This window comes from Oncorhynchus gorbuscha, linkage group LG21 (assembly GCF_021184085.1).
Source record: "Oncorhynchus gorbuscha isolate QuinsamMale2020 ecotype Even-year linkage group LG21, OgorEven_v1.0, whole genome shotgun sequence".
Classification (NCBI taxonomy): Eukaryota; Metazoa; Chordata; class Actinopteri; order Salmoniformes; family Salmonidae; genus Oncorhynchus; species Oncorhynchus gorbuscha.
In genome coordinates this window covers 19,155,581-19,177,502 of record NC_060193.1, presented here as the reverse complement: position 1 = coordinate 19,177,502, position 21,922 = coordinate 19,155,581, and the positions used below count along the sequence as shown (strand labels likewise).

Genomic DNA, 21,922 nt, shown 5'->3' with positions numbered 1-21,922 from the left:
TCTCTGGCTAGGAAAGGAAAAGTCCAGCGTTGGACCTGGGTCTTAACACATCGATCACTGGCCTGATGGATGTGGCCTGGACAAAAGCAGGTGGTTGTGGCTGGATCACACATGCACTGACGCACATACATAGGGATGGACACACACACACACACACACACACACACACACACACACACACACACACACACACACACACACACACACACACACACACACACACACACACACACACACACACACACACACACACACACACACACACACACACACACACACACACCGTCTGAATGTGTGTGAAACTTGAGAATCCCTCAGCGTCTCCATGCAGTGCCCCTGGGCCCCTTCATTTCATTAGTAGCGTTGAGCGTCTAACAGTCCGACCGTGCAATCAATAAGTGACTGGACCAGCCACCCAAACCCCTGTGTTCCACTGGAGCTCATTTAGACTGTCAGTTACAGGACAGGATGGACTGTCTGGGAGGGGCTTCACTTGTGGTAGTGAGTGGCTGATAGGCTAACAATGATATTGTTTAAATCCGTAGTGGAGGAGGAGTAGGTGAGGAGAGAGTTTAGACTGTTATTAGTAGTAGTAATGGGGGTAGGAGGCAGAGGGGGTAGAGAGATTTGACCATAGGCTAATAGTAGCCACTGTCAGTCAATGGGGTGGATGTAGTGTAGGTGTGGAGGGGAAGGCCTATAGACTGACTGGTAATGGTGGTCCCCTCTGTCCAGGCGAAACAGAAACAACATGTTGAACATAGGGCCTGTCCACCCTCGCACCCTCAGTCAATGAGACTAACACCACTGCAACTAACTGCATTCCTACACACATACACTCCTCTGTCGCCCCCGTGGTGCTCCATCAGCTGCCAATCACCAGCCCCGCCTGGCTGATATGCTCGCTGCCCGCCCACACGTGCCAGTTAGCTGGCTAATGGGGCGGTGTAGGCTTGGACGTGTGGCGAGGTGACGGGGGATAACCATCAGGCCGTCTGTCTGTTGGTTTAGGGCTGCCCACTCTGGTGCACAACTGAATCAACTGATTGGCTGGTTTGCTGGTTGGCTGGCTGGCTGGCTAGTTGGATGGTTTCCTGGCTGGTTGGCTGGTTTGCGGCTGGCTGGCTGGTTGGCTGGCTGGCTGATTGACTAGTTGGATGGTTTCCTGGCTGGTTGGCTGGTTGGCTGGCTGGCTAGCTGGCTGGCTGGCTGGTTGGCTGGCTGGTTGGGAGACAGGCGTAGGTGAAGGAGCAATGCGTCAGCATGTGTCTGGGTCTATATGTCTGTATCGTCACCTAAGGGCAATTTTTGTGCAGCGTGAAAAGGAAATATATAATATATATATATAGACATACATCACAATAACACCCAGCAGGTGATGTGTGTTGGTGGTCATAAAGACTGGGCTACTTGGGGATCTGGTCTAGTGCATGGAGCTGTTGTGTGTGGTTGGGATAGATAGCTAGAACTGTCAACTTAATGATTGAGGTACTAGACTTGGGTCCAATTAATACTTAATTTTATAACTGGTATACGTGAACATGAAGTTATGAACTTGGAATACTAGATATTTTTTTATTATTTTTTTTTATTTCACCTTTATTTAACCAGGTAAGCCAGTTGAGAACAAGTTCTCATTTACAACTGCGACCTGGCCAAGATAAAGCAAATCAGTGTGACAAAACAACACAGAGTTACACATAAACACAAAAGAAAATAAAAACAGAAAAATCCATGTACAGTGTCTGAAAACTTAGAAGATTAGGGAGGAAAGGCAATAAACAGGCCATGGAGACGAAATAATTACAATTTAACATCAACACCGGAGTGATAGATGTGCAGATGATGATGTGCAAGTAGAGATACTGGAGTGCATAATAGCAAGAAGGTAAGCAATAATATGGGGACGAGGTAGTTGGTGGGCTACTTACAGATTGACTGTGTACAGGTACAGTGATCGGTAAGCTGTTCTGACAGCTGATGCTTTAAATTAGAGAGGGAGATATAAGACTCCAGCCAATCTGGAGCCAATTTTGCAATTAGTTCCAGTCATTGGCAGCAGAGAACTGGAAGGAAAGGCGGCCAAAGGAAGTGTTGGTTTTGGGGATGACCAGTAAAATATACCTGCTGGAGTGCGTGCTATGGGTGGGTGTTGCTATGGTGACCAGTGAGCTGAGATGAGGCGGGGCTTTACCTAGCAAAGACTTATGTAGTGAGGGCCAGCCAAGGAGAGCATACAGGTTGCAGTGGTGGGTAGTATATGGGGCTTTGGTGATAAAACAGATGGCACTGTGATAGGCTGCATCCAATTTGCTGAGTAGAGTGTTGGAGGCTATTTTGTAACTGACATCGCTGAAGTCAAGGATCGGTGGGATGGTCAGTTTCACGAGGATATGTTTGGCAGCATGAGTGAAGGAGGCTTTGTTGCAAAATAGGAAGCCGATTCTAGATTTAATTTTGGATTGGAGATGCTTCATGTGAGTCTGGAAGGAGGAGCAGACACCTAGGTATTTGTAGTTGTCCACATATTCTAAGTCAGAACCGTCCAGAGTAGTGATGCTAGTCGGGCGGGTGGGTGCAGGCAGCAATCGGTTGAAGAACATGCACTGAGTTTTACTAGCATTTAAAAGCAGTTGGAGGCCACAGAAGGAGTGTTGCATGGCATTGTAGCTCGTTTGGAGGTCCACAGAATGGTGTCGTCTGCGTAGAGGTGGATCAGAGAATCATCAGCAGCAAGAGCGACATCATTAATGTATACAGAGAAAAGAGTGGGCCTGAGATTGAACCCTGTAGCACACCCATAGAGACCGCCAGAGGTCCGGACAACAGGCCCTCCGATTTGATACACTGAACTCTATCAGAGAAGTAGTTGGTGAACCAGGCGAGGCAGTCATTTGTGAAGCCAAGGCTGTCGAGTCTGCCGATAAGAATGCTGTGATTGACAGAGTCGAAAGCCTTGGCCAGGTCGATGAAGGCGGCTGCACAGTACTGTCTTTTATCGATGGCGGTTATGATATCGTTTAGGACCTTGAGCGGTAATAGCACTTACAGTTGACCGGGGCAGCTCTAGCAGGATATGAATGCTAATCTTTATGGTCCCCTGTGTGTGTCTGTGTGTGTGTTTGACAGTAAAGATGTATAACTCTGAATAAGGATATGACACAGACTTCATACATTGCATCAGTTTTGAGCTATGGGGATCGTTGTTGAATATTCAGGGGTAGTCATGTTGTCATCCCTATTTGATGGATACTGCGACACACACACACACAAGCACGCAGACATGTTGTGTACGTGTGTGTGTCAATGCTTGTGCGTGTGTGGCCTTGTTTGTATACTCGTGTGTGTGTGTGTGTGTGTGTGGCCTTGTTTGTATACTTGTTTGTGTGTGTGGTGTGTGTATGTGTGTGGCCTTGTTTGTATATTCATTTGTGTGTGTGTGTGTGTGGTGTGTGTGTACGTTTTGCTAACTTGTCCCTCTCCGATCCTCATCTTCATGTGTATGTTGACAGCAGTGAGAACACATGACTGCACAACTGCTCATTTCTCCCACTGAATAAATTAATAGTTGATAAATAAGTGAATAAATTAAAGAATAGAGAGGAGGAGGAGGAGGAGGAGGCTAAGGAAGGAAGGAAAAAAGTTTCTCATCAGAGAAATGTAATTTCTCACTCCGGCACCCACGAGAACGCGGGGAGGGTGTCTAGTGAGGGGTGGAGGATGTGTGTATGTGTTGCAAAAAAGAGATACATTTTCTGCCTGTTTATCTCACACGCCTAAAAACTGACACACAGATATATTTTTATCTGATCTTCCTATCATACACTATGTATACAAAAGTATGTGGACCCTTCAAATTAGTGGATTCGGCTATCTCAGCCACACCCGTCGCTGACAGGTGTATAACATCGAGCACACAGCCATGCGATCTCCATAGACAAACATTGGCATTAGAATGGCCGCACTGAAGAGCTCAGTGACCTTCAACGTGGCACCGTCATAGGCTGCCACCTTTCCAACAAGTAAGTTTGTCAAATTTCTGCCCTGATAGAGCTGCCCCAGTCAACTGTAAGTGCTGATATTGTGAAGTGGAAACGTCGTTTAGGAGCAACAATGGCTCAGCCGATAAGTGGTAGGTCACACAAGATCACACTATGGGAACGCCAAGTGCTGAAGTGGGTAGCAAGTAAAAATGGTCTGTCCTCAATTGAAACAATCACTACTGACTTCCAAACTGCCTCTGGAAGCAACGTCAGCACAATAACTGTTAGTTGGGAGCTTCATGAAATGGGTTTGCATGGCCGAGCAGCAGCACACAAGTCTAAGATCACCATTTGCAATGCCAAGCATTGACTTGAGTGGTGTAAAGCTCGCCACCATTGGACTCTGGAGCAGTGAAAACGCATTCTCTGGAGTGATGAATTCACCATTTGGCAGTCCGACGGGTGAATCTGGGTTTGGCAGATGCCAGGATAACGCTACCTGCCCCAATGCATAGCACCAACTGTAAATTTTGGTGGTGAAGGACTAATGGTCTGGGGCTGTTTTTCATGGTTTGGGCTAGGCCCCAGTGAAGGGAAATCTTAACGTTACAGCATACAATAACATTCTAGACGATTCTGTGCCTCCAACTTGTTTCAGCATGATGTGTAGAGGTGACGGGATGTGGAATAACTTGACTGGCCTGCTCTGAGCCCTGACCTCAACCCCATTGAACACCTTTGGGACGAATTGGAATGCCAACTGCGAGCCAGGCCTAATCGCCCAACATCTGTACCTCACTAATGATCTTGTGGCTGAATGGAAGCAAATCCCTGCAAAAATGTTCCAACATCTAGTGGAAATCCTTCCCAGAAGAGTGAAGGCTGTTATAGCAGCCAACGGGGGGACCAACTCCATATTAATGCCCATGATTTTAGAATGAGATGTTCAAGGAGCAGGTGTCCACATACTTTTGGTCATCAAGAGTATGTTCTTAATAACTCCCTCACACACACACTCATGTTCACTTTACGGTACACACAAAACTAGGATTGGTATGACACTGACTTTCAGTACATCCAATGTCCCTAAATGTTAAGTTATTCGTCAACATGTATTGTTGACCAACCAGGACCCAGAGTTTTTCCTGACTAACCAGGACCCAGAGTTTTTCCTGACCAACCAGGACCCATAGTTTTTCCCTTTTCCTGACCAAACAGGACCCAGAGTTGTTTATTTTTCCTGACCAACCAGGACCCAGAGTTTTCCCTTTTCCTGACCAACCAGGACCCATAGTTTTTCATTTTTTCTGACCAACCAGGACCCAGAGTTTTTCATTTTTTCTGACCAACTAGGCCCAGAATCTTTTTTGGTTTGGAGGATCTTAACTCTCTCTCCACATGGGCCTGAATGGGCCTGAGGCACTGCAGTGAATTACACTCTAAAACTCTCTCTAAATAATGAATCTGAAATGGCACCCTATTCCTGATATCGTGAACTATATCAGAAATAGGGTTCTATTACAGAGGTATCCCTACTGGACAGAGCCAGTGGCACTGCATTGAATCTCAGTCAAACTGTGTTTAAATGTTGCATGTGTTATGTTCTTCTGTAGTGGTTGCAGGTTGTGATGTGATGCGATGTGGAGGCCACCAGGTTTCACTCAGTACCAGCTATTATCATACACCCCTCTGCAGTGTGCACAGCTGTCATCAAGGCAACGGGTGGCTACTTTGAAGAATCTCAAATATAAAATACATTTTGATTTGTTTAACACTTTTTTGGTTACTACATGATACCATGTGTTATTTTATAGTTTTGATGTCTTCACTATTATTAGAAAATAGCAAATATAAAGAAAAACCCTGAAATTAGGTTTGTCCAAACTTTTGACTGGTTCTGTATGTGCATTATTTCTTAGTAGTATTTCTTATTTTCAGTAGCTGTAGAGAGGACCAGCTGTCAGCAGGCTACCAGTCAGTAGTGTTGTTTCCTGGGAAAAACCCTAACCCACCACCCATAATAAAATATGCCTTAAAAATGTCGCTGTCTCCCCAAAGAGCAACAGGAGAGGCAAAAAAATATATTCACAATAGCTGTTCAAATGACTTTGGTTTGAACCTCTCGGCTTTATGGGCTCTTTCTTCTTTCTTTCTCTTTGCTTTTTCTGTTAATGCTGTTAGTTCTACCTCTTTCAGCTCTCTCTCTCTCTGTCTCTCTCTCGTCTTTATTTATTTGTAGCCCTTTTGTGTTCATGCTCTCATCACTCTCTCCCCTCCATCGACTCACTCTCTCTCTCCATCCCTCTCTCCTCACCTAATAAGTGAGTGAATGCTGTTGCAGCAGAAAACCGTTTCTCTCTCCCGCAGACTTAATGTGATGGCGGAGATGATTTAAATTTTCACCTCGTTTTGGGAGTTATCACATTGCCATCATTAAGTCTCACTCTTTCTCTCTTTCAGCGGCTCACTCACGCGTTCCTTATCCTTTCCATTTGACACCTTTCTGATGTGATTGTGTCTCGGGATTTTTTAAAAGCTTTTCCATTTGGAGATCAACGGTTGATTGGTATCTGGTTGTGTCAAGGGAAAAGTTAGGATAATGTTAAGCCCTGTGGGTTATGTAACGTTAGATCAACGTTTGTCCACTTACGCACGCTTATCTGTTAGTTAATGGTCACCTGGTTATCTGTAATGTTGAACCCATGTTGAATCAACACTGAAACAACATTTGCCACGCCAGAGTTCATCAGTGCTTATCTCCGAGCTGTGTTTTCACAGACAGTGTTTGACATTAGGGACTCTCACCTAGAAGTTAACTGACAGAGAGAGAGAGAGGTCAGGGGTTGTGGGAGGGGGAGGAGAGAAAGGAAGGGGAGGAGGGGGTTAAGCCCACTACAGAAAAGGAAAGTTAATATCCCAGCTCGCCTCCAGTATTAACTAGGGTTAAACCACGATGGTCTTCTGCTTTAATGATCAACAGCCCCATAGAGAAGGTACAAGTCACCCTTATCCACTGGTCCAGCGTCAGATATTCAGACTTCGTCTTTATGGTTAAGGTATGGGGCGTGGTGTAATCTGATCCTAAATATGTGTTTAAGGACAACTTCAAGCTCGAACACAGGCCACAATACCATTGTTACTTAAGAATGCTTTAAGGCTGGTTTGGATTAATTTGAGGGCAAATTAAGTCATATTTAGGTGCCAGTAGTCAGAAGCCATTTCAGTTCCTCTGGTGCCCCAGCCCCCCCGACCGTGCCACTCGACCGTGCCACCCAGCCACCCGACCGTGCCACCCGACCGTGCCACCCAGCCACTCGACCGTGCCACTGCAGGCTTTCACAAGCTGGGAGTTGCCACATTTCTGTTTCTATATACAAGGGTCCTAAAAGCCTTAAAGTGAAGCCACACACACACACACACACGCACGCACAAACCTCCCATCTATGAACTATGCGAGGGTGTGGTTCTGTCGTGAGGTGAGCAGGTCATGTGGAGACCACTGGTATAGAGGTTAAGGTGCAGGTTAGGGCCTCGGTGGAAACAGTGCCAGAGTCGCGGTGAAAGTTATGAGCCTGGCAACATGCACCACAAAAACCATAGGCCCACTCTGTGATATTTAGTCTACTGGCTGCAGACTGACATGTATTTCAAATTGTGTTTTGGGTCTTTAAAGTGTTTACTGTAAAAAATCCCTTGTCCTTTAGAACAGGAAGTTGAGGTTTGCTGACTGATCTTATTTACTTTTATACGGACGGACGTCTGCCGTCTTAAAAATCTAAATAAGTCCACATGGGAACATTTAACTCCACAACACTTTAGTCTAATTAACATGGCGTAAGAATATGACTGGAATTACAGCTGCTGCCTGACACATGGTGTGTGTGTGTGTGGTTGTGTGGTGTGCACGTGCATGTGTGTCTGTGTGTGCATATGCGTGCGTGTTTGTGTTGAATGTGTCTGTAACATGTGTGTGTATTGTATGGCATGTGACTGGGTGTCAGTTGGGAGCTTTCTGTCAGAGTAGCTATGATGCTCAATAAACGCACACCCTTCACTGCTTCAGTTACCCCAATGGAGGGAGAAGATTTAGTTAGACACATGCTGAAAGTGCATTGTTAGTCATGGGCTTGTAAGTAAGCATTTCACTGTCTTCGGCACACGTGACAAATACAGTTGAAGTCGGACGTTTACATACACTTAGGTTGGAGTCATTAAACTCGTTTTTCAACCACTCCACAAATTTCTTGTTAACACACTATAGTTTTGGTCAGTCGGTTAGGACATCTACTTTGTGTATGACAGAATACATTTTTCCAACAATTGTTTACAAACAGATTATTTCACTTATAATTCACTGTATCACAACTCCAGTGGGTCAGAAGTTTACATACACTAAGTTGACTGTGCCTTTAAACAGCTTGGAGAATTCCAGACAAGGATGTCATGGCTTTAGAAGCTTCTGATAGGCTAATTTACATCATTTGAGTCAATTGGAGGTGTACCTGTGGATGTATTTCAAGGCCTACCTTCAGTTGCAGTGCCTCTTTGCTTGACATCATGGGAAAATCAAAATAAATCAGTCAAGACCTCAGAAAATAAATTGCAGACCTCCACAAGTCTGGTTCATCCTTGGGAGCAATTTCCAAAATTTTGAAGGTACCACTTTCATCTGTACAAACAATAGTACGCAAGTATAAACACCATGTGACCACTCAGCCGTCATACTGCTCAGGAAGGAGACGCATTCTGTCTCCCAGAAATGGACGTACTTTGGTGTGAAAAGTGCAAATCAATCCCAAAACAGGAAAGGACCTTGTGAAGATGCTGGAGGAAACAGGTACAAAAGTATCTATATCCACAGTAAAACGAGTCCTATATCGACATAACCCGAAAGTCCGCTTAGCAAGCAAGAAGCCACTGCTGCAAAACCTCCATTAAAAAAGCCAGACTACGGTTTGCAACTGCACATGGGGACAAAGATTGTACTTTTTGGAGAAATTTCCTCTGGTCTGATCTGTTTGGCCATATTGACCATCTTTATGTTTGGAGGAAAAAGGGGAAGGCTTGCAAGCCAAAGAACACCATCCTAACCGTGAAGCACAGGGTTGTCAGCATCATGTTGTGGGGATGCCTTGCTGCATGATACTGGTGCACTTCACAAAATAGATTGCATTATATGGATGGACAATTATGTGGATATATTGAAGAAACATCTCAAGACATCAGTCAGGAATTCTTCCAAATGGACAATGACCCCAAGCATACTTCCAAAGTTGTGGCTTAAGGTCAACAAAGTCAAGATATTGGAGTGGCCATCACAAAGCCCTGACCTCAATCCTGTAGAATATTTGTGGGCAGAACTGAAAAAGAAGCTGTGCGAGCCAGGAGGCCTACAAACCTGACTCAGTTACTCTGGCTCTGTCAGGAGGAATGGGCCAAAATTCACCCAACTTATTGTGGGAGGCTTGTGGAAGGCTACCCGGAACGTTTGACCCAAGTTAAACTATTTAAAGGCAATGCTACTAAATACTAATTGACTGTATGTAAACTTCTAACCCACTGGGAATGTGATGAAAGAAATAAAAGCTGAAATAAATCACTCTCTACTATTATTCTGACATTTCACATTCTTAAATTGAAGTGGTGATCCTAACTGACCTAAGACAGGGACTTTTTTTACCAGGACTAATACATTTTGATTTGAATTTGATTCGATTTATTTGGTCAAACACTGCCTGAGAATATTATTTGATACGAAACACACCATGGACAACTAAAAAACATCCGAAAGGGAACCCTGTTTTATGGTGTACAAGGGCTCTGGTCAAAAGTAGTGCACTAGGGAATAGATTGGCATTTCAGCCCTCTGTCTTTACATGACTTATATAAAATTTCTTTCATGTTTTTCTAAAAACAGTCATCCATTGTCTCCTATGACGATCTCAACATCCGTTAGAAATGAATATATGAAAAGTGTTTGCCGGGATAAATATAGCTTTGCCTTTCGTGTTGACTGCACATTATGTCCCAGTAGGTTTGCCGTCTAAGCCGTGACATTTTCCCACAATATTGCAGTGTTAAATCAAGACTTAGGGACTTAGGGTCCTATAACTCAAGATAACACTGGATGTGCACACACACACACACACACACACACACACACACACACACACACACACACACACACACACACACACACACACACACACACACACACACACACACACACACACACACACACACACACACACACACACACACACACACGTAAGTGTGTCTAGAAACATTAGAATCATAACCCTTGTCTTCCTCTGTGAGTCCGTCTCTCCATCTCATATCCCTTGATTCCTTGTCTCTGTCTATCTGTCTCGGTACATTCTGCCTGTTTTGAGTCTGAGTCTCTGTGAGTCTCTGTCGGTTTGTATTCCTCCCTCTGTCACTCTCTCTCTTTTTCTCTCTCTCCCCCTCTTTTTTCTGTTTCATTCTGTTTTTCCTGTCTGTCAGACTTTCTTTCTCCATCCCTCTCTTTTTTATTTCTCTCTTTTTCTCTCTCTCTCTCTGTTTATCTTTATTTGTGTGTCAGCTTTGGTCTTCATTGGTCTTCAAATGCTCTCTCTCCCTCTCCTTCTCTCTCTCTCTCTCTCTCTCTCCTCTCTCTCTCTCTCTCTCTCGTTGGAGTACATGCTGGGAGTGAGTCGGGAAGCAGGAGCGATTGTGGGAGCGACTTAATTTCTCCCTATTGGGTTTTGGTGTATATATATATATATATATATATATATTGATTAGTTGAGTTGTTTTAAGGTTATGATGTCTCACTATGACTAAGCTGGGATGGTATACAGATGGTGGGATATTTAAGGTTGTTTCTCTCTCCTGCAATCAGCGGGAGCAGCTGGTTGTAATGGCTACTCGTGGAGTTTTAGAGTTTGAAAAACTTAGTTGGTGGCATGGAGTGAAGATTCCCGCTGCGACAGGTGGAAGAATGTAGTTTAGCAATGGGAGCTAAAATTGGGTATGATAGCATAAAATCAGCCTCAAGGATGAGTAGCGCTGTAGTAATATTCTTAGATTCTATTGAAAAGACACATAAAAATCCGGCGAAGAAAGTTAGACTTTTTTAACGTGCCCCTTTTGTTAGAGAAGAAGTGTTGGAGAGAGAGTTGTCTCGTCATGGACAACTTGTTTCTACAATTAAAAAAAGGGTATTTTTTTGGATGCAAATTGCCTTTGCTGAAACATGTGCACACGATTTTAAAGAAGGATACTGACCAACTGAATTTATCGTTCAGTTTCAAGATCGATGGGTTTGATTATGTGTTCTACGCTTCTACTGAATCAAAGAAATGCTTTGGGTGTGGAAGAGAGGGGCATTTGGTGCGTAATTGTCCAGAGAACGAGCACAGAGCCCGGTAGCAGCTCTAGCTCTGGTGCAGATAAAGAACCACTGAGAAGGGATGAACAGGCTACGGGTTCAGGAGAATGGAGAAGGTGGGCAGGAAAGGAGAGCAATGTGGCTATGGGGGAAGTTGTGGCAGAGCAGGGAAAAGAGGGCGGGGAGGGTAGTGGATGTGACTGCGATTGAGGTCGCTGAGTGTGTGCTGGAGAATGAAAGGGGATTTCAAGAGGAGAGTGAAACAATGGAAAACAAAGTAGCTGTTTTCAAAGTACCGAGGATTAAGAGGAATAATTTAAGGGTTGGTGAATGTTCTATTTCTAAGAGGAAGGTAGAGATTGATAAATCAGGTGAGGATTTACAGGTTGTAGAGATGGAGTTTTCTACTGGGGATGATAGTGAGGATTAACAGGTTGTAGAGATGGAGGAGTTTTCTACTGGGGATGATAGTGAGGATTAACAGGTTGTAGAGATGGAGTTCTCTACTGGGGATGATAGTGAGGATTAACAGGATGTAGAGATGAGGTTTTCTACTGGGGATGATAGTGAGGATTAACAGGTTGTAGAGATGGAGTTCTCTACTGGGGATGATAGTGAGGATTAACAGGATGTAGAGATGGAGGTTTTCTACTGGGGATGATAGTGAGGATTAACAGGTTGTAGAGATGGAGTTCTCTACCGGGGATGATAGTGAGGATTAACAGGTTGTAGAGATGGAGGAGTTTTCTCTGGGGATGATAGTGAGGATTAACAGGTTGTATAGATGGAGGAGTTTTCTACTGGGGATGATAGTGAGGATTAACAGGTTGTAGAGATGGAGGAGTTTTCTTCTGGGGATGATAGTGAGGATTAACAGGTTGTAGAGATGGAGGAGTTTTCTACTGGGGATGATAGTGAGGATTAACAGGTTGTATAGATTGAGTTTTCTCTGGGGATGATAGTGAGGATTAACAGGTTGTAGAGATGGAGGAGTTCTCTCTGGGGATGATAGTGAGGATTAACAGGTTGTAGAGATGGAGTTCTCTACCGGGGATGATAGTGAGGATTAACAGGTTGTAGAGATGGAGGAGTTTTCTCTGGGGATGATAGTGAGGATTAACAGGTTGTAGAGATGGAGGAGTTTTCTCTGGGGATGATAGTGAGGATTAACAGGTTGTAGAGATGTAGTTCTCTACTGGGGATGATAGTGAGGATTAACAGGTTGTAGAGATGGAGGAGTTTTCTACTGGGGATGACAGTGAGGATTAACAGGTTGTAGAGAATGAGTTTTCTACTGGGGATGATAGTGAGGATTAACAGATTGTAGAGATGGAAGAGTTTTCTTCTGGGGATGATAGTGAAGATTAACAGGTTGTAGAGATGGAGGAGTTTTCTTCTGGGGATGATAGTGAGGATTAACAGGTTGTAGAGATGGAGGAGTTTTCTACTGGGGATGATAGTGAGGATTAACAGGTTGTAGAGAATGAGTTTTCTACTGGGGATGATAGTGAGGATTAACAGATTGTAGAGATGGAGGAGTTTTCTTCTGGGGATGATAGTGAAGATTAACAGGTTGTAGAGATGGAGGAGTTTTCTTCTGGGGATGATAGTGAGGATTAACAGGTTGTAGAGATGGAGGAGTTTTCTTCTGGGGATGATAGTGAGGATTAACAGGTTGTGGAGATGGGGTTTTCTACTGGGGATGATAGCGAGATTGAGGCTTCTGATGCCTCACAACAAAGTGAAGAAATATATGCAGGATTATGTTGCAGATTATTTTCCTGATGTAAAAAATAATTGGAGGACGTTTGACAAGCCCAGAAATTGCTAGACTAAAAAAGTGGTCACAAGAGTGACAAGTGAGGTATTTTTTATTTATTTAACCTTTATTTAACTAGGGAAGTGACATACATTTTCTGTAAGAAACACATAGTAATATGGATAATGAAGTTGTGGCAACAGGAGGGGGCGGGGGGGGGCAGTGGTGTGTAATCATAAAAACTCATAAAGTGGGGGTGTGGCCATCCTGTTTTCAAGAAGATTTTTTTGCCTTTGTCATATGAAGTTGAAGAGGTAGTTGAGGGGAGGTTATTACAATTCAGAGCGGGATATGAAAACATCACTATGTGTTTAATAAATGTTTTTACCCTGTAGTGGCAGTTGAGAGGGTATGTTTTTTAGAGACATTATCAAATACCATTGAGAAATGTAATACTGAGGATGATGTATTTCTTGCTGGGGACTGTAACTGTAAAGTCAGTGATTTGGATAGAAATCACAAGGAACCTCATATAGCCTCAAGGACTTTTTAAAAACGCTTTATTGTAACACATGAACTATGTGATAGTTGGCAGAGTCAAATTGGAGGCACGAGACAGTACACATGGGCTAATGTGAGAGAGAACACCATCTCTCTGGCCGGGTTAGATAGGTTTTATTGTTTTGAGCATCAATCTGAGGTCTGTAAATCAAGTGTAAAACCCCAGTGGGATTTTCTGACCATTGTTTGGTAACAGAGGTGGTGTACATGAATGCTGTAAAAACCCAGTGTTCTGATCATTGTTTAGTAACAGAGGTGGTGTACATGAATGCTGTAAAAACCCAGTGTTCTGATCATTGTTTAGTAACAGAGGTGGTGTACATGAATGCTGTAAAACCCCAGTGTTCTGATCATTGTTTAGTAACAGAGGTGGTGTACATGAATGCTGTAAAAACCCAGTGTTCTGATCATTGTTTAGTAACAGAGGTGGTGTACATGAATGCTGTAAAACCCCAGTGTTCTGATCATTGTTTAGTAACAGAGGTGGTGTACATGAATGCTGTAAAACCCCAGTGTTCTGATCATTGTTTAGTAACAGAGGTGGTGTACATGAATGCTGTAAAACCCCAGTGTTCTGATCATTGTTTAGTAACAGAGGTGGTGGACATTAACACTGTAAAACCCCAGTGTTCTGATCATTGTTTAGTCACAGAGGTGGTGGACATTAACACTGTAAAACCCAAAAGTGCATGCTGGCATTTTAATATGACTTTATTGACTAACGCTCACTTCAGGAAATGTTTTCAGTTTTTTCTGGGAGAGGTGGAGGTCGGAAATGACAGTTTTGTAGCTCTTCAACAGTGGTGGGATATAAGGAAACTCCAGATTCAACAATTCTGTAATCAATACACGAGGAATGTCACCAGAGACATCACCAGATCAATGGTTTTGTTGCCAACCTATTTTGCTACCTGACAACTTTACGGTTTTCACTTTTTAATTACTGTTCATATATTTTTATTTTTTCCTCAACTTTTTCACTCCGGACGCTTTATCTGGACACGATTCGTCAGGACCTCCAACAGCCGAAGCTAAGTAGTAACATTAACATGATGCCTTCTAATTGTAGTCGCTGTACTCGCCTTACGGCGAGGATAGCTGTGCTACAAGCCCAGCTTCAGACGCAATCGTTAGGCAAGGGTAATTTCAGTGTAGGGAAAGGATGAAACAGCGTCTGTGCCACCAGTAAGTACAGATAGTAGTATAAATCCCCTGGCACAGTCCCCGCAGTCGGACAACTTTCTCACGGTTTCTGGAAGGAAATGCTGTAGGAAAGCTCAACCGGTGTCGCTCATTCAGCCGACAGAAACTTTCAACCGGTTTTCCCCATTAAGCGAGTCGGAGTCAGAGGCTGAGTCTTCTCTGGTCTCTACTCCTCCCGTTACGGGGTCTGAGACGCCGAAGCTTCCCACCATTAGCTCTGACAAATTGAAAACTCTAGTCATTGGCGACTCCATTACTCGCAGTATTAGACTTAAAACGAATCATCCAGCAATCATACACTGTTTACCAGGGGGCAGGGCTACCGACGTTAAGGCAAATCTGAAGATGGTGCTGGCTAAAGCTAAAACTGGTGAGTGTAGAGAGTATAGGGATATTGTTATCTACGTCGGCACCAACAATGTTAGGATGAAACAGTCAGAGGTCACCAAGCGTAACATAGCTTCAGAGTGTAAATCAGCTAGAACGATGTGTCGGCATCGAGTAATTGTCTCTGGCCCCCTCCCAGTTAGGGGGACTGATGAGCTCTACAGCAGAGTCTCACAACTCAATCGCTGGTTGAAAACTGTTTTCTGCCCCTCCCAAAAGATAGAATTTGTAGATAATTGGCCCTCTTTCTGGGACTCACCCACAAACAGGACCAAGCCTGACCTGCTGAGGAGTGATGGACTCCATCCTAGCTGGAGGGGTGCTCTCATCTTATCTGCCAACATAGTCAGGGCTCTAACTCCTCTAGCTCCACAATGAAATAGGGTGCAGGCCAGGCAGCAGGCTGTTAGCCAGCCTGCCAGCATAGTGGAGTCTGCCACTAGCACAGTCAGTGTAGTCAGCTCAGCTATCACCATTGAGACCGTGTCTGTGCCTCGACCTAGGTTGGGCAAAACTAAACATGGCGGTGTTCGCCTTAGCAATCTCACTAGGATAAAGACCACTTCCATTCCTGTCATTACTGAAAGAGATCATGATACCTCACATCTCAAAATAGGGCTACTTAATGTTAGATCCCTTACTTCAAAGGCAATTCTAGTCAATGAACTAATCACTGATCATAATCTTGATGTGATTGGCCTGACTGAAACATGGCTTAAGCCTGATGAATTTACTGTGTTAAATGAGGCCTCACCTCCTGGCTACATTAGTGACCATATCCCCCGTGCATCCCGCAAAGGCGGAGGTGTTGCTAACATTTACGATAGCAAATTTAAATTTACAAAAAATAAATGACGTTTTCGTCTTTTGAGCTTCTAGTCATGAAATCTATGCAGCCTACTCAATCACTTTTTATAGCTACTGTTTACAGGCCTCCTGGGCCATATACAGCGTTTCTCACTGAGTTCCCTGAATTCCTATCGGACCTTGTAGTCATAGCAGATAATATTCTAATCTTTGGTGACTTTAATATTCACATGGAAAAGTCCACAGACCCACTCCAAAAGGCTTTCGGAGCCATCATCGACTCAGTGGGTTTTGTCCAACATGTCTCTGGACCCACTCACTGTCAGTCATACGCTGGACCTAGTTTTGTCCCATGGAATAAATGTTGTGGATCTTAATGTTTTTCCTCATAATCCTGGACTATCGGACCACCATTTTATTACGTTTGCAATTGCAACAAATAATCTGCTCAGACCCCAACCAAGGACCATCAAAAGTCGTGCTATAAATTCACAGACAACACAAAGATTCCTTGATGCCCTTCCAGACTCCCTCTGCCTACCCAAGGACGCCAGAGGACAAAAATCAGTTAACCACCTAACTGAGGATCTCAATTTAACCTTGCGCAATACCCTAGATGCAGTTGCACCCCTAAAAACTAAAAACATTTCTCATAAGAAACTAGCTCCCTGGTACACAGAAAATACCCGAGCTCTGAAGCAAGCTTCCAGAAAATAGGAACGGAAATGGCGCCACAACAAACTGGAAGTCTTCCGACTAGCTTGGAAAGACGATACCGTGCAGTACCGAAGAGCCCTTACTGCTGCTCGATCATCCTATTTTTCTAACTTAATTGAGGAAAATAAGAACAATCCAAAATTCATTTTTGATACTGTCGCAAAGCTAACTAAAAAGCAGCATTCCCCAAGAGAGGATGACTTTCACTTTAGCAGTGATAAATTCATGAACTTCTTTGAGGAAAAGATTATGATTATTAGAAAGCAAATTACAGACTCCTCTTTAAACCTGCGTATTCCTCCAAACCTCAGTTGTCCTGAGTCTGCACAACTCTGCCAAGACCTAGGATCAAGAGAGGCGCTCAAGTGTTTTAGTACTATATCTCTTGACACAATGATGAAAATAATCATGGCCTCTAAACCTTCAAGCTGCATACTGGACCCTATTCCAACTAAACTACTGAAAGAGCTGCTTCCTGTGCTTGGCCCTCCTATGTTGAACATAATACACGGCTCTCTATCCACTGGATGTGTACCAAACTCACTAAAAGTGGCAGTAATAAAGCCTCTCTTGAAAAAGCCAAATGTTGACCCAGAAAATATAAAAAACTATCGGCCTATATCGAATCTTCCATTCCTCTCAAAAATTTTAGAGAAGGCTGTTGCGCAGCAACTCACTGTCTTCCTGAAGACAAACAATGTATATGAAATGCTTCAGTCTGGTTTTAGATCCCATCATAGCACTGAGACGGCACTTGTGAAGGTGGTAAATGACATTTTAATGGCATCGGACTGAGGCTCTGCATCTGTCCTCGTGCTCATAGACCTTAGTGCTGCTTTTGATACCATCGATCACCACATTCTTTTGGAGAGATTGGAAACCCAAATTGGTCTACACGGACATGTTCTGGCCTGGTTTAGATCTTATCTGTCTGAAAGATATCAGTTTGTCTCTGTGAATGGTTTGTCCTCTGACAAATCAACTGTAAATTCCGGTGTTCCTCAAGGTTCCGTTTTAGGACCACTATTGTTTTCACTATACATTTTACCTCTTGGGGATGTTATTCGAAAACATAATGTTAACTTTCACTGCTATGCGGATGACACACAGCTGTACATTTCAATGAAACATGGTGAAGCCCCAAAATTGCCCTCGCTAGAAGCATGTGTTTCAGACATAAGGAAGTGGATGGCTGCAAACTTTCTACTATTAAACTCGGACAAAACAGAGATGCTTGTTCTAGGTCCCAAGAAACAAAGAGATCTTCTGTTGAATCTGACAATTAATCTTAATGGTTGTACAGTCGTCTCAAATAAAACTGTGAAGGACCTCGGCGTTACTCTGGACCCTGATCTCTCTTTTGAAGAACATATCAAGACCATTTCGAGGACAGCTTTTTTCCATCTACGTATTATTGCAAAAATCAGAAACTTTCTGTCCAAAAATGATGCAGAAAAATTAATCCATGCTTTTGTCACTTCTAGGTTAGACTACTGCAATGCTCTACTTTCCGGCTACCCGGATAAATCACTAAATAAACTTCAGTTAGTGCTAAATACGGCTGCTAGAATCCTGACTAGAACCAAAAAATGTGATCATATTACTCCAGTGCTAGCCTCTCTACAGTGGCTTCCTGTCAAAGCAAGGGCTGATTTCAAGGTTTTACTGCTAACCTACAAAGCATTACATGGGCTTGCTCCTACCTATCTCTCTGATTTGGTCCTGCCGTACATACCTACACGTACGCTACGGTCACAAGACGCAGGCCTCCTAATTGTCCCTATAATTTCTAAGCAAACAGCTGGAGGCAGGGCTTTCTCCTATAGAGCTCAATTTTTATGGAACGGTCTGCCTACCCATGTCAGAGACGCAAACTCTGTCTCAACCTTTAAGTATTTACTGAGGACTCATCTCTTCAGTGGGTCATATGATTGAGTGTAGTCTGGCCCAGGAGTGGGAAGGTGAACGGAAAGGCTCTGGAGCAACGAACCGCCCTTGCTGTCTCTGCCTGGCCGGTTCCCCTCTTTCCACTGGGATTCTCTGCCTCTAACCCTATTACAGGGACTGAGTCACTGGCTTACTGGGGCTCTCTCATGCCGGCCCTGCAGGGAGTGCGTCACCTGAGTGGGTTGATTCACTGTTATGGTCATCCTGTCTGGGTTGGCGCCCCCCTTGGGTTGTGGGCTATACTCAGCCTTGTCTCAGGATGGTAAGTTGGTGGTTGAAGATATCCCTCTAGTGGTGTGGGGGCTGTGCTTTGGCAAAGTGGGTGGGGTTATATCCTTCCTGTTTGGCCCTGTCCGGGGGTGTCCTCGGATGGGGCCACAGTGTCTCCTAACCCCTCCTGTCTCAGCCTCCAGTATTTATGCTGCAGTAGTCTGTGTCGGGGGGCTAGGGTCAGTTTGTTATATCTGGAGTACATCCCCTGTCCTATTCGGTGTCCTGTGTGAATCTAAGTGTGCGTTCTCTAATTCTCTCCTTTCTTTCTCTCTCTCGGAGGACCGAAGCCCTAGGACCATGCCCCAGGACTACCTGACATGATGACTCCTTGCTGTCCCCAGTCCACCTGGCCATGCTGCTGCTCCAGTTTCAACTGTTCTGCCTTACTATTATTCGACCATGCTGGTCATTTATGAACATTTGAACATCTTGGCCATGTTCTGTTATAATCTCCACCCGGCACAGCCAGAAGAGGACTGGCCACCCCACATATGCTCTCTCTAATTTCTCTTTCTTTCTCTCTCTCGGAGGACCTGAGCCCTAGGACCGTGCCCCAGGACTACCTGACATGATGACTCCTTGCTGTCCCCAGTCCACCTGACTGTGCTGCTGCTCCAGTTTCAACTGTTCTGCCTTATTATTATTCGACCATGCTGGTCATTTATGAACATTTGAATATCTTGGCCATGTTCTGTTATAATCTCCACCCGGCACAGCCAGAAGAGGACTGGCCACCCCACATAGCCTGGTTCCTCTCTAGGTTTCTTCCTAGGTTTTGGCCTTTCTAGGGAGTTTTTCCTAGCCACCGTGCTTCTACACCTGCATTGCTTGCTGTTTGGGGTTTTAGGCTGGGTTTCTGTACAGCACTTTGAGATATCAGCTGATGTACGAAGGGCTATATAAATAAAATTTGATTTGAATGAGCGCTCTAGAGTCTGAAATGGTGGAACTCTTGACGTTAGTTGAGACCACAGGAGATTGAGGCCATATTCAAGCACTCAAGCCGCGTTGGCAGACCTGCTGGGTATCAGAGCACAGGCGACATTGGCAGACCTGCTGGGTATCAGAACACAGGGGACATTGGCAGACCTGCTGGGTATCAGAACACAGGGGACATTGGCAGACCTGCTGGGTATCAGAACACAGGGGACATTGGCAGACCTCCTGGGTCAGAACACAGGGGACATCAGAGAACACAGGGGACATTGGCAGACCTGCTGGGTATCAGAACACAGGGGACATTGGCAGACCTGCTGGGTATCAGAACACAGGGGACATTGGCAGACCTGCTGGGTATCAGAACACAGGGGACATTGGCAGACCTGCTGGGTATCAGAGAACGGGGGACATTGGTGAGAAGTACATTTCAGTGAATCTCTGAAATGGATGCCTCATCCAAATTTTGCTTTGGTTTAGAGAAAAAGAATAGACAAAGAATAATTATTCATTGCCTCAAATCAGCTGTTGGACAAGAGATCACTAGCCCTGGTGAAATTAGAAAGAGGGCAGTAGAGTTCTATGCTGAGCTCTACAAGTGTGAGTACAAAGAGGATAAAACAGTGACACAGCAGTTTCTTGATGGGCTCCCAAAGGTGGCTGCAGAAGCTCAGGTTGAACTAGAGCAACCATTGTTTTTGCAGGAGCTATACACTGCATTAAAAGGCATGGAAAATGGGAAGGGCACCGGGCATTGATGGGCTTCCTGTTTACCTTTTAAAGTATTTTTGGGCAATGTTGGGAGAGGATTGGCTAGCAGTAGTTAACGATAGTTTGACCGGAGGGTTACTACCGTTAAGCTGCAGAAGGGATGTCCTCACTGTCACTGTTAAGGTTTTCTTCCGGTGAAGGAGAGGAGGACCAAAATGCAGCATGGTTATTATTAAACATCTTTAATAAAGATGATAACAAACAATACAAAAACAATAAACGTCACGTGGAAAAACCTAAACAGCCTTATCTGGTGCAAAGAAACACAGAGACAGGAACAATCACCCACAAAACACTCAAAGAATATGGCTGCCTAAATGTGGTTCCCAATCAGACACCTGCCTCTGATTGAGAACCACTCCAGGCAACCATAGACTTTCCTAGACTACTATACTATACCACAATCCCATAACCTACAAAAACCGCAAGACAAAACACACCACATAAATAACCCATGTCACACCCTGGCCTGACCAAAATAATAAATAAAACACAAAATCCTAAGACCAGGGCGTGACAGTCACGACTTCCACCGAAGTCGGCCCTTCTCCTTGCTCGGGTGGTGTTCGGGTGGTGTTCGGGTGGTGTTCGGGTGGTGTTCGGCGGTCAGCTTTCTAGTCACTACCGATCCATTTTTCTGTTTCGTTTTGTTTGTCTGATTACACACACCTGTTTTACATTCCCTCATTACATTCCCTATTGAACCATCTGACATACATTTCTGTTCTGTCCGTGACTGTTCATGTTGTTAGTGGTTGTGTTTGTGTTAGAATGGGGTTGTATGTTCCTATTTGGAATTTTGCTTTATTCTTTGAGTAAACTCAGTTGGATTACTCCATACCTGTGTCCTGCGCCTGACTCCGCTTTCACTCTGCACCCAATCGCTGACACTCACCTTACTGCCAAAACAGGGTGACCCTATGGAGGTGAAGAACTGAAGGCCGGTGGCCGGCAGGAAGATAGGGCATAACATTTCCCTGATTCTGGATTTTTTGGACGTCTCTAGTGCTATCGGGTTGGAAGAAGGTCTAATTTCAATTGATCAGGAAAAGACATTTGACTGAGTTGAATGTCGAACGCACTTTTGAGGCTTTTGGTTTCAGTTCTGGTTTTATTGCCATGATCAGGTGATATATGGTGACATTGACAGTGTACTGAAAGTTAATGGTGGCTTGAGTGCTCCTTTTAAAGTGTGTAGAGGAATTA

The 21,922-nt window shown here is 44.3% G+C and overlaps 1 pseudogene; it reads right to left on the bottom strand.

Annotated features, from left to right (window-relative positions):
• LOC124008912 overlaps positions 1–21,689 on the bottom strand; it is a 42,160-nt pseudogene extending 20,471 nt beyond the window's left edge.
• Between the last annotated feature and the right edge of the window lie 233 nt (positions 21,690–21,922).